General features: G+C 40.0%; 1 protein-coding gene and 1 long non-coding RNA gene across 3 annotated transcripts in view; one reads left to right on the top strand and one right to left on the bottom strand.

Moving 5' to 3' along the window:
- The window catches only part of LOC147906630 (uncharacterized), a 32,428-nt gene extending 20,978 nt beyond the window's left edge, over positions 1-11,450 (top strand). The window contains exon 2 of the long non-coding RNA XR_015548239.1: positions 6-11,450. This is a non-coding gene — a long non-coding RNA (uncharacterized LOC147906630). The remainder of the gene's footprint in view (positions 1-5) is intronic.
- The window catches only part of mam (neurogenic protein mastermind), a 199,925-nt gene that overhangs the window by 127,205 nt on the left and 59,448 nt on the right, over positions 1-13,272 (bottom strand). The gene's annotated exons all lie outside the window — the stretch shown is intronic.

Genomic DNA, 13,272 nt, shown 5'->3' with positions numbered 1-13,272 from the left:
TTTAGGTGTCAGCGATCGATCCGTCTCAACCTAATCTTACGAGTCAAGTGCATAGAGAAGAAGCACTTGGGCTTATAATCTTTTCTCGCCGGTATTTATGTGAATGTCCGGCAGCATGAATAATTGTTTGAACAAGAAACTAAGAGCAATGAGCCAGGCACAATGTTAAGTGCTTATCAAGACAAAATTATTAATGTATATTAATAAATTGCAATTTTCAATTTCTTCTAAACGTTTTGATTTACATTAAGCCATCTGCAATGAAATTAATAATTTACAAATAAATCATAGTACATTTAATCTCCAGTTAAACGCCATAATGAAGATCGTACACTGTATTAAAAAACATGTCGCTTGATTTTAAGATGCGAGATGTGTAAAAGATGCTACCGGTATAAGAAGCACCTTCGATAAGAAGAAGTGCTGTTGTTTAATTATGACTGAATAATTTTGTAACTTTTCGTAATTTGCATCAAAGCAAAAGTGAAAGAATTGTCGGTTGAGAAGACGAATAATTTTATAAATTGTCTGAGCGTTCTGTTTGCATGCGTAAAATTTGATTAATTCCTGAAACTATCTGTTTATTCGCTGATACAATGTCTTTCGCATAATATCCAGTTTATTTTTCTTATTTCAAAGAAGGCGACCCAAAAGGTATCACATACAGATACCAGAGATTGAAGACTTTCACGTGGACCTATGCGATGACTTGTACTCTACACTGTTCTCCGCACTCTGTATCGCCAATGTCCGTATTTATCCAGCGCTCTTCCTCTTTAAGCAGCGTGTCTGGTACGAAGTGGTACGAAGTGCCCATTGTCATTGTCGTCGGGCATCTTCCGCCTGCTTATTTCGTCTCGTGGCGAACGGGAGTTTCACTTTCTCCAGGACAAGCAGAGGACGAATTCCAGGTGGAATTCCACGATAGAAGGGTGCGGACTGATCGCACGTGAACACGCTAAGTTCGTGAACTCGCGACTAGACCAACCTCTTTTTATCTTTCCGAACGATTCGCCCCGAGCAGTTCAACATTTACTTTGCTATAACGGCAATGAAATAGTCTGATTCCTATGACGATTATACTTATTACGTTAAATCTATTATTATAAAAGATTGAATAATAAGACGTCCGCAGCAATTGAATTAAAAATAAGAACATGCTTAAAATTCTAATGAGAAATAAAATATCTACATATTAAATGTACGTAAGATTAAAATATTCAATGAATAAAATTTCTAAAAAAATCTTTTCTAAAGAATCTTAAAATTTTCTTTAAGAGTCGTTGACTGAAAACATTACAAACATTGTAGTTTCTGTATGGATTCTATAACGATCGAACGTTCGTCACACCATCGATAAATTCTTAAGGTACGAATCATTGTTATAGAACGCAGTCGAACAGAGCACAGCCGGTATCCGCTATCGTCGCCACGCAAAAGCACCAATCTCGAATTCCTCCACGACTAGTCAGCGACGCCTCCGTAAGTGATCCGTCATATCCTGGTGCGTCTCGCCGAACGAGAGCGTCCGCGTACCCGCTCCTACGTTATCATCATCGTTATAAACGAGACACGCTTGATATAGGCGCGACTTTCTCGTTTCAATTTTGAAAGTACTCATTGGCGACGCTCGTCTCCGCGAGTGTGGCACGTGAAGAGATGGACACGCGACCGTTCTCTAGACCGACGCAAACGGAAAATCGAACGGGGGGACCACCAGCGAGGGAGGAGGACGAAATGAAAGGCCGCGTTACGCCGAGTGACGAACGGAAATCGCGCGGTAGAGAAAGAGACGCCATTCGACATAATCGCGATCTTCTCCGCGATCTTCTCGAACTCGATTTTACAATAAACATAGAACGTATTTTTTTTTTAGTTGTCATAGCTCGGTATTCATAGTCAGTCTCAAGTTCAGTCTTGAGATTCACGAATTAATCAGAGGACTGCGTTAACGTCTTAAGATATTACTTAAGACGGTCTTGAAATAAGAATTGATTATGAATACCGATGTTCATAGTCCGTTCTTATTTCAAGATTGACTTAAATAATGTCGATGTTAATATGGCATTCGTAGTCGATTCTTACATTTAAGTCTGTCTTAAGTACAGTCTTAAGATGTCATGAATTACGTAACGGTATCTTAAGATATTACGGTCTTAAAATAAAGGATATAAGAATAGATTGAAAGAAGAATGGATCGGCCATAATGTTTTCTGCCTAATAACATTTTGACATATATATATATATATATTAAGATTTTAATTATTCTCGTCCCTGATTAACTTATTTTCACTCATATTTTTCTTTGATTATATTTACTATTAGCACTCACAGAGAGCTTGATGTGATCAACGTATCCGGCAACGTACTGGATTCGGATCTGGGTGTTGCTAAGTCAAAATGACTGCGAATCAGTCATCCCTCCGGAAATGAACTTGGACGACGTTTGACTTTTAGATTACGTCAATGTCAATTAGCATTGTTGCTCCCGACTCTGTTCTCTTTCTCCTTTTCTTTCTTCTCCTTTTATTACATAAGGAATGATTTGCAAACGTGACTACTAATTACAATTCCGAGAACTTCCTTTATCTAGCAAGGTAGAAGTTTATATTATCGCCTAAGTTATTGTTTTCCCGAAAGCACTTGAAAATATTTTTACGGGAAAATTGAGTAAATTGCGTGTTTCCTATGCAATAGAGTTGCAACGTGGGGTCGTCGATAAATTTCGTTTGCTCTCTACTTCGAAAATGGCCGTGTCAATGCGTACCTATACTCGCTTTCTTTCCGCGGCATGGCGGAAGTGAAAGATTGTTGACGATGCGATCCGGGACGAGCGCGGAAAGTCGCTCTTTTCTCTTCACTTTGAGCTCCGTGCCATTCTCAATAACGAGTTATTAGCGAAAGCCACGTTCGCGTTCTGAGAAGATTATACTGATCGTAACGTCAGAACGAAAAGTATAGTGGCACGACATACTCGGTGGCACTGTTTTCACTAGAATATTTTTACTAAAAGTACGCTTGTACTTTGACGAGACTTAAAGCGAAAAAATGGCAGAATGGCGCAAAAAAGAAAACAAAACGCGGGATATATCATTGACCCGCATCGAGAGGTGAGAGGGTGAAAGTATAATAAACGTGCAATGAAGCAACGAGACTGGCGGCGTGTAATTGTTCTATTAATCGCGGTTTTCTTCTGAGTCGATACTGAAAGTATGCGATTCACTGAGCGTTATCCATAAATACAAAAATAGAAGATTGAAAAGACTTCCGTGTCGAGCTCCTTCCTGTTAACACATTTCTGCATAACGGCATCAGCACGTAAGTAATTTTCAATCAAATCTAATTGCGTAAAGGAGAGAAGACTTTGTGTAGTAAAATGCACAAGTCTGTTTTCTATATTTATTATAATCAAATAAAAATAAAATAATTGCATAATCAATTAATATCTATGTTACATAACTATATTTATGTTCTATTATTTATAATTATGTGTAACAAAAGTAAAATAACCATATATACACATATAATAGTAACTCTTCAATCTTTTTTCTTTCGCTCTGCCTCCATTTCCCATATATATATTTACATATTTACTCGATTCTACTCGTTCAAGAATCCAGGATCGAGTACTCAATCGGCATGAAATTCAAATATCAATCGAGATGAAATCGCCGAAACTCTCAGGTAAACGTAATGGTGGGGTAAATGGGGAACGCGCTCGCGTGACTAACCCGGAGAATCGTCAGTCGTGATGAGAGCGGCTTTTTTTCACTCGAGCCGTATGTTCCAACAGAGTACAACGCGGCGCGCAGCTTTCGCAATAGTGAGAGGCGTGTGCCGTTGTACGTACCTTTTGATCTCGTCGTGGCGGTGGTACGCGGGTCTCGCTACGTGTCACCGTTGCACCGGCGACCGCTCTTCGAGCCGTCCCGTAGCACCGTTGCGAGGCGATACGCGTGGACTCGTAACGTGGACTCTACCGCTCACCGTAACGTAACGTAATGTAATGTAATGCAACGTAACGTAAAAGGCGAGCCGAGCGTTTCGTGCAATCGGACTCGCGTTTACTGGCTGATTACGCCACGAGTCGCTTTTTTAGAAACACGGATTTACTGTAAGTGCTGGTACCGTAGAAAATGCACTGATAAGATAAAAACACGAGCACCGCGTTTCGCCAAATTTTTTTTAAACAATAAGGATTTTTTGCCATTTTTGAAATATGCATACACGGAGAACATTGTTTAATTTGGAAAATTTTGGAAAAGCGTTAAGCGCACTGAGAGAAAAAAAAGTTTTGGTAACATATATAAATTTACAATTCTAAAATTTAAGTACTTGCAACTAAGTTTTTGCAAAGTGATAAGAATTAAAATGGTACTGAATATTATAAAAATATAGTATAATTGTATAAAAATATCTAGTATTCAGTTCTCATTGCTTTATAAAACTAATTGTAAGTATTTAAATTTTAGAGTTGTCGTTTTATAGTTGCCAGAACTTTTGTCAGTGCGCGAGTTATATCTATGTGCCTCATCATATTGATAGAATTTTTCATAATGCAACAATTGTTCATATCATAATTTCAAATATATAATTAGAAATTTTATGAACTAATGATTCAATATTAATATAAAAATACTAAAATAAATTTGTCATTGAAAATGAATCAGTAGATTCCAATCATATTAATCAGAATTCCAAATATTGTAATTAGATATTTGGTTACATCTCGCGATACTAAAATAATATAATAGAGTTACGTATAAAATTCCGATTTGTCTATTTTTGTCACATAAATTCCAATCAATGCAAGATTTATTTCCAGCAAAAATTAGTGAATAAAGTAATAAGAAATAAGAATTAATAAAATTTAATGTATTCTCACATTAAGAATTTAAGAGAAAATAACAGAAAGATAAATATGAACAAAATAAATATGTTTAACTTCTACTACGTGTCATCAACGTGTAGCCATTTTATACAGGTAATTTATAGTACCCTTGATAATTTCATAAAAATATCAATTAATTACTTTCGTATAATTATATATAACTGGCAATTGCGTATAATAAGACAAATAACAAAAGTGGCTTTATTTTTCGACCTTATTTTTCTGCTTGCAATAGATACGTTCGTCAGCCAACCGTATTGTTTGCTCCAAAAGTAGGTGAGTCTCTCATTTCCATGAGTTTCGTCAGCTTCCTTCTTCGACTCTACTCACTTACTTAGCATCGATTAAACAGTTACATTATCGAACTGGCATGGACAGTGGACCAGCACCTTCTTTCGGGTTTCCAAATCGCGGTTGCGCACCTTTGTGAAACACGGTAAGTATAGGCGTAGGATTGCCCGGGATGATTACATTTTCGCGATAGATCGATTGATACCCGTTTCTACCAATGTAATTTAATTTTAATCTCATTTCAACCAACTCTTCATCTTTTTCTCTAAGAATTAGAGAGACTAAAGTTAATCCACATTGATAGATACCGAACGCAAAAGACACACTTTGATCAACTGCAATTATAATAATTCATGATTAATACTATCACATTAAACAGTTGCAAAAATATTCAATGTTTCGTCCGATGGTTTCAGAGATCAGCAAAAGAAATTGTTTCAGGTTAAAAATTTTCCAAGAAAAAGAAAATTACGGCAAATTCAAAACTCGCGTTCTGAAAGGGAATGAGAAAATGCTACGCGCATGCACGGAAGGAAATCCAGCGAAGAGCTCGAGAGTCGATGCGAAGGATAAATTTCGTTTTACCCTTTTGCCATGCACTACTAGCAGCAGCACGTGTACACGCGCGTGTACGTATAAGCGTACGTATGTGCGTGTGTACGGGACGGTCTCACAGAGGCGGAATCGCAGAGGCAGTTTCCGGGCGACCCCGGCGCGGACGTGGAGAGGCCAGCCAGCCAGCCGGCCGGCTCTCTCTCTCTCTCTCTCTCTCTCCCCCTCTCTCCCCCTCTTCCTCTTCCACCCTCAGCGCTCTCTGTCTCTCTCTCTCTCTCTCTCTCTGACGTTTCTGGTAGCGTCTATCGATCCTATCGAGCCGAGGCTTCGAACGACGTCGACGGCCACCACGCCGAATACATTTTCGCGCCAGGTGTTATCGAGGCGAGGTCCGCGCGTGTAGGCGGCACGATACATACAGGTATATAGCGCGAGCGTGGCGAAAAAAGGAGGAAACGGGTCCGCCATTGCTCTCTCACGTGCGCGCGAGGCTACCGGCGATGGCACTATTTTGCATTTCGCTCGATACCTATACCGTCCGGGAGCGTCGATCGAACGGACGAACAATGAGCCGTGTACGTGCGGATTTCGACGTGCGATGACGCAAACGCAATTTAAGACTGAATTTGAATCGAAAAATTGCCGGCGTTCTATTCTCTCGGTTTAGCAGAAGAATATGATACGAGGGGAACGAGCCGTTCTATTAAATTCGATTATTTGTTTCCAGAGCCAGCCGCCTTTCTAGAAAACTCGCCTTCCCAAATATATAATGCACTTAATTACGTCAATCAAATTTTTAATAATAACTAGAACTCGCACGTATGAAATTTTATACATATAAATATATAGCGTATAATTTAAAAGTGTGACGTTTCAGGCTAAAAAGCAAATTCAAAATATACATAGATAGACATCGTTTCATGAGATTATGTAGTCTTGTGAAACCATCGTGATTTTCTTATCGATCTCTCCAGAAATCCGAGAGGGTGCACAAAGAAATTAGATCGGTCATACTCAGAAATTTCATGCCATGCCGGGCTATCGTCATCCTCGTCTTCGTCGTCGTCGTCGTCGTCGTCATGTTATTTTGGTCAAGCGAGAAATTACCATGACAAAGTCCGAAATTGCCTATGGACCGAGCTGAGCTAAGCATCAGCGCGCACCGCTGAAACGTCTGAAACACAGGCAGGATGGATGCCGCGTGTGTGGTGCGGCGACGGACTCGCCTAATTGCAGGTGACGTGCGCGCCGAATCCGCACTTTGGAGAGACGCACACGCACGAGAAGAGCCACGCGCGCATCCTTCCTCCCGATCCCGGAGGTACGGAGGATTTGCCCGAGAATCGATAGTTTACCCCGAAGGCGATTCGATCCGGCGCGATGCTCTTGCAATTAGGCGCGACGACTCGGCCACGTGGATTCGCATTAGCGGAGTCACATTAATCGGGAATATCGGCGGGGAAGGGCGATCGTGACGATTTAACCTCGGGAAAAACGCCAAAAGACAAATCTCGAAGGAGCGAGAGTACCAGAATACGATCTTTTATTTCAAATTTTCTCATAAAATAACGATATAAGCGCCTCGAAACTCGCTCGCAAACGCTCGCGGATTATCCGAATGGCAGCCTCATGGCAGTCATGACTTTTCTTGCTCGACGAAATGATTTTCGTTCTATATATTGGCGGCCTCGCAAAGGTAGGTAGGTTAGAAGGCAGATGCATATACCTACGTATATATCGATCTGCAACTATGTAGACGCCTACGTACATAAGAGAGAGACCATCCATTTACCTCGCTACGCAGTGGATGTATATAAGCGTAGCCTCTATACTCTTCTCAACTTGGCGTCGCGCCTGCAGCTACGGCAGATACATAGGCACGATCTATATAAGCCAAGCACATACCGTGGCAGCGGTTCTTTCACTGTCCCACATTGAAAATTGAAGGTCCTGCGGAAAATGGTGCGACGTGATGAAAGACAGGACACAGCTCGTTTATATCATTACGTTGTTTTATAGTAATAATTAATTGCATTTATGTAAAATCGTCTAAATAAAACTGCACGAGAGATTTGGGCGAAAATCTCACGAAAAATAATTAAGGAACTAGATCTAAACTATATCTAAATCGATTTATCGATCCAGGATTTTCAAGTCCCAACAAAATTCTCTCTCCGTTCTAAATCAATTTATAATTCAATTTTGTAACAATTATATCACTAATTAAATTTGTCAAAATTTAAAAGAGTAAATCCTATACATTTTTCAGAGAACATACTGGTAAATAATCTCCGAACGTTAACGCGAATCGTCGTCTCGCGAAAGGGAAGTCTGCATTTCGATTTCAGTTGCACGTGGAATGAACGTGGATCCAACGGCAGAAAGAAAATAATTCCGCGTCGGACAATAAAACCCGCGGATACGTGCTTCTGACTGGACAACAGATCAAATCCGAAAACAAACTGCGATAATGAAAATTGAAAGAGGGACTACAGCGAACCGACGAAGCAAACAGCAGAATTCCGTAACGATTCGGCGAGCGAAATTGGGCGAGCTTTAACATTTTTATTTTCGATGTCCTCACTACCGCCATTCTTCCGCACGTATCGAACTGTGGAATCGCGAGAATGGTCAGCCCGTTCACCTCCCGTCTGAATTTTCGTTCGAGATATATTTTTTTCACAAAGACATTCACGTGTCGTAAAACCGTATGCAGGAAGTGCTTTTTATCATTAGGGATACATTTATCGGTCGCGTTAATCTTCGTAATCGTGCGGCTGAATCGTTAAAGACTTTCGGCGATAGTGATTTGCCCACAAGAATCGACCAGATGAGAAGGAAAGGAGCGATCGTCCCGATCGTTGTAAAATCATCATCGTAAACTGCGTTGCTCGTTAAAACATTAAATCGCGCCGAACGACTCGCCGGTACTAACAAGAAGTTCTAATGACTACGCGATTAAGGTGCATCGGCAGGTGAGCCCGTACACCGTATCGTTCTGTATGCTTGAACCCTGACCTCCGAAGGTTTCGAAGATGCCTTTGACAATAAGCTTGCGAAGATTACGGCGACGGGACGTAAAAACGATAAAAACACAAGTATAACAACGTGAATACAATTATAAATTGGGAATATAAATCGCTTTCTAAAAACCAAAGCTGCAGGTCGTTACATTGACAATTTTACGTTGACACTTTTCGAGGGGAAGAAGAACACAGACATCAAGCGAGGGAACGTTAAGATCAACGGTAATACACGACGTTAACCGTAATTTCAGCATGTTAATACCGTCACTCACGTCGTCGGCTCGTAGCACCTGCATTATCAGATTACTCGCCCAGCTGCCCGGGGATCGCGCTGCACTTTACGAGCAGTTTATGCGCAGCTCGCCTCTGCGCGGAGTGCTCCAGATAAATCATATTTACTAGCCGAAACTGTCGTCGTGCGCTCCCGTCGCCGAGTCGCATTTATTTTCGCGACGGGATCGAAGACGCATGCACCGACGAAAGTACCCGCTGCTGCACGAGATAAAGTAGCAAAATTTACGTCTCGTTACGCATATTTTTTGGGTGTTAACCCAAAATGTTAACGCACGTTCATTCGAGCAGGAACGTACAGATGACGTCAAAAATGTTTTCTCAAGAAAGGATTCGATTTATTAACTCGTTCGAATCTTAAATCGAATAATCCTCGTCGTTTGCGACCTGATGTTAAAAATAAATTACTGTTTAGTCAATTCTGATTGGAATGCACATGTGGAATATATGACAAAAAAAAAAGGATCGTCAACGACAAGAAAAAGAGATTATCATATCAACAAGGTTTTTTTTTTTAATTAAGGATGATCAAGGAAATGGCGTTTGCAATACAATGTTGAAAAACCACAAGTGACTTCATAAAATATCCATCCGATGGCGCATAGGAGATCTTCACAGCATCGCTGCGGAGATCACATTATGAAAATGCATCCGTCAAGTCTAATATTTCGTAGGTGATACCAGCGGCTTACGACCTGCCATAAAATGTGCACTATTGCACGGGCACTCGGGAATATTTGCGAATACCTTCGCTAAGACGCGCAAAATGAAGTCGAACTTGAACGCGGAAGTTAACTGCATTGCTAACTTCCTTTTTTGTTTCGATAATTTTTTAAATTCTTCTTTTTCGTAGCAAATATAAAATATATATATAAAAAATGATTAATACAACTAGGTGAAAATTGACCGAGAAATATTCAATATAGGTAAATAAACGAAAAAGGACATTTCGAGCGAAGATCTTGGTGCCTAATAATATTTTTATGAGAACCTTGCATTTCAAGTATAAACCGTGTGCCGATTATTTATCGGTTTTGAAACACAGTAATTCAAGCTGGAGTACGTAATTAATACCACAAACTATAACTTAAATTGACAAGTAATTTTTTATGAGAGAAAAACGTACTAAATTTTAATAAATTGTGTGAATAATATTAGTTAAACATTTATTAACATATCTATATTTGATATCTATATTTGATTAATTTAACTATTATTTTTTACTTATTAAATATTTGTTTATCGCAAGTGTTATAAATGTTAAATTAGTATTACTCAAAGAAATATTTGTTAAAATTCAGTACAATTTTTTTTATCAGTGTAATATTGAAGCTAATGAGCATCTTTGTGGACGAAGAATGTATTGCAAAAAATTCGATTTTTCGTTGTCAAAGAACAATTTTCTATTTAAACTTACAAAATCGCAAACATTATATAGGGGAAAATACTGTGCGATATATTTGTTTCCTCGAGAAATCTCACGCGGCCGTATGCGGACCATGTTTATTTCGATACCGGTCAGAAGCCAATATTTGAAGTAGTTAATCGTCGCAGTACACTCTGTTACAATCTCTGACTGGTGGCTATAAATTTCCAAGCAACCTGAGAGTTTCGTGGCTTTTCAGGAAACGAAGATAACAAGCTGGATCGGCCAGGAAAAATGGTAGGCCATCTGCCAAACCATCATCGCACGCTCTCGTGAGATGTCTGTGGGATGCAGCAGCGACGATCATCGTGCGCATATACATAAATACATGCACACGAACAAGAAATTCGTGACCCAGATAGTCTAGAAAGGCGAGATGGCGTAACATTTCGCTGCGACTCTGCCGCCATATCAGCTGTGTCATGAAAAAAAGAATCGGATATACGATTCGAGATCCTAATCGACGCGATATAAGTTTAATCTTATTCTAGAATTTTTTCAACGCGACAATTTTTGCACTTGGCTAGATCTATTACATTTCTTAAATATATAATAAAATAAGGATATTTTAAAATCATATGGAGTCTTACCGAAAATATCTAATAAATTCGATTGTCTGATGAATCAAATGGAAAACCCGAGCGATTACGTTTTAAATTAAAGAATGGATTGAATTTTTAAATTTCCGCAGTGCCGCTTCTCTTCGTACCTGTTATTAGAACAATTGATAAAACGTCACGATTCGTTATCAGTAGAGATGACGTAATTCCATGCGTTTGCCGTGTTCCGTTTTGTATCGATACTCTTTCGAGCTCGTTTTTCGATGTATAACAAGACCAGACGATTTATCGATCGCACGAAAAACTACCAGGACCTATGGCAACGTCCGCGCTAAGTGGAAAGGTCTATGTATGCGCGGACTGTCGCGGCGGAATACTGTTAATCGCGCGATCTCAAGGCCGTCGCGTCCTCGCGAAATCGCTGGATCGTCCTCGAAATTTCTGCGCACGATCGAGCACACATATTTTCGCGTTCAATTCGGCCTTCAAGCTCGCATCGATTTGTCACTTTCGATGCGATATCGGAACATACGTGACGTGCCCAGAAACTACGAGAATGCGAAATAGTTTTTCGTTATTTGGTAACGGAGTACATTTTGATGCTCTTAACTCTTCGTAGACACTCTGGGTCTCTTCTGTCTGGCCCAAATTTTTTTTACGGTTTTAGGCTTTCAAAGACTCCAGAAAAATTCAGGATTACCTTTTAACATCTCTGCTTATCTTGCCAAATAGTTATTTAATTCAAATATTAAAATCTTTATTAAATAAACATTAAAATTTATGCCAAGAAATTTGAGTGAAATTTTGCTTGAGTTGAAAAAGACTCGGTGGGTCTACGAAGGATGTTAATACGGATATTCGCTACTTGAATTCAAATGTAGTCGTCAGTATTTTAAGACAGTACAGAACCTTCGTTACTGCGCACTATGCAGAATGAGAAGAGGAACGTAACTTGATCCCGATTCCTCCAGGATTCGAGGAAGAGAGAGAGAGAGAGAGAGAATGGCTGCGAGGCGAGGACTAGAGATGAGAGTAGTTGAAAAGAGTGACGAGCGCGCTTTTCACAGCCTTTATTTCTACTTGGGATTGTGCTCCGCTACACCATCGTACTCGTCGTGCTCGCAACCAGGACCGTAAACCCCCAATGTAGGATCGCGTGCAAAATGAAAGAAACCATAGTAACGAAGTAACAGAAAAACTAAAAGCGAAGAACATTTCGTCTCGTTAGAATATAATCTTGCGTCAATTGTATGGATTCCTTTTTTCCTCGCTTTTCCCCTCAGCTTTTTCCACCGCTGTCAGCTTTGTCGAAAAAGCGGATAAATAGCACCGATCGCAATTAATAATCCAATCATTTGGTATTATACATTGACGGAGGAACAATGCGTGGTATCATGCACTATATTATAAGCGCAGGGGGGGGGGGAGGGAGGGACGATATGAAAGTGACAGTTTGCAAAATGGGCAAAGCGTAATTTTGGTCCATTGGCTCTATCCGGCGCCAATGAAACAACGTTATCGGGCACGCTCCCAATATCCGACTACTGAACTATAATTAAGCTCTATTCTTTGTGCGAAAATTAATTCAATGCCGGGGACGGTGCGGCGAAGCCACGCGGAAATCCGCATGCCGACCGGACGAGCACCGGACCGACCGGGTACCGTAAAGCACGATCCTAATTTGGTTTTCCAACGGTACCGTACGGTGCATACGCGGATTCCTATTTTCGTTTTTTAACGCTCGATGCTATTTTTGCCAGATAAAACGCGAAATGCGCAGCCTGTTAAGTGATGCGCGATTTAAATGCGTGTCGCCCGACGCTGCTCGATTCTCATGCGACATTCACGCACCAAATATTTTGCCGCTTGATATTTGCATTAAATTCATACACGGACCATTTTTTTTTCAAGCATGTTCTTGCGAAATTAACTTTGTCCTCTGTCTATCTCTCTTTTTCTCTTTTCTGATATATGCAAACATTTTTGAGAACTCATCCCATCAAAAACCATCCATTCATAAAACATACATGTATTACTGTCTAACTCTTATCTTTATGTGTTTCTTAAAACACATATAGGCTGGGTTTTTTGTTCGCTGGTTAACTTGTAATTAGACTTAACCCGATGTTTTATCCAATAGGCTTCATCCATGATAATGTCATAAGTGAAGTTCATTGAGTAAAGCATCAGGTTAAGTCATAAGTTGAGCAACGAATGAAAAACCGGTCTGTG

Source organism: Acromyrmex echinatior, chromosome 19, assembly GCF_024713525.1.
Source record: "Acromyrmex echinatior isolate Ae372 chromosome 19, ASM2471352v2, whole genome shotgun sequence".
NCBI classification, from domain to species: Eukaryota; Metazoa; Arthropoda; class Insecta; order Hymenoptera; family Formicidae; genus Acromyrmex; species Acromyrmex echinatior.
Note: the sequence above shows the minus strand (reverse complement) of the source record. Positions and strands in the feature narration are given on the sequence as shown.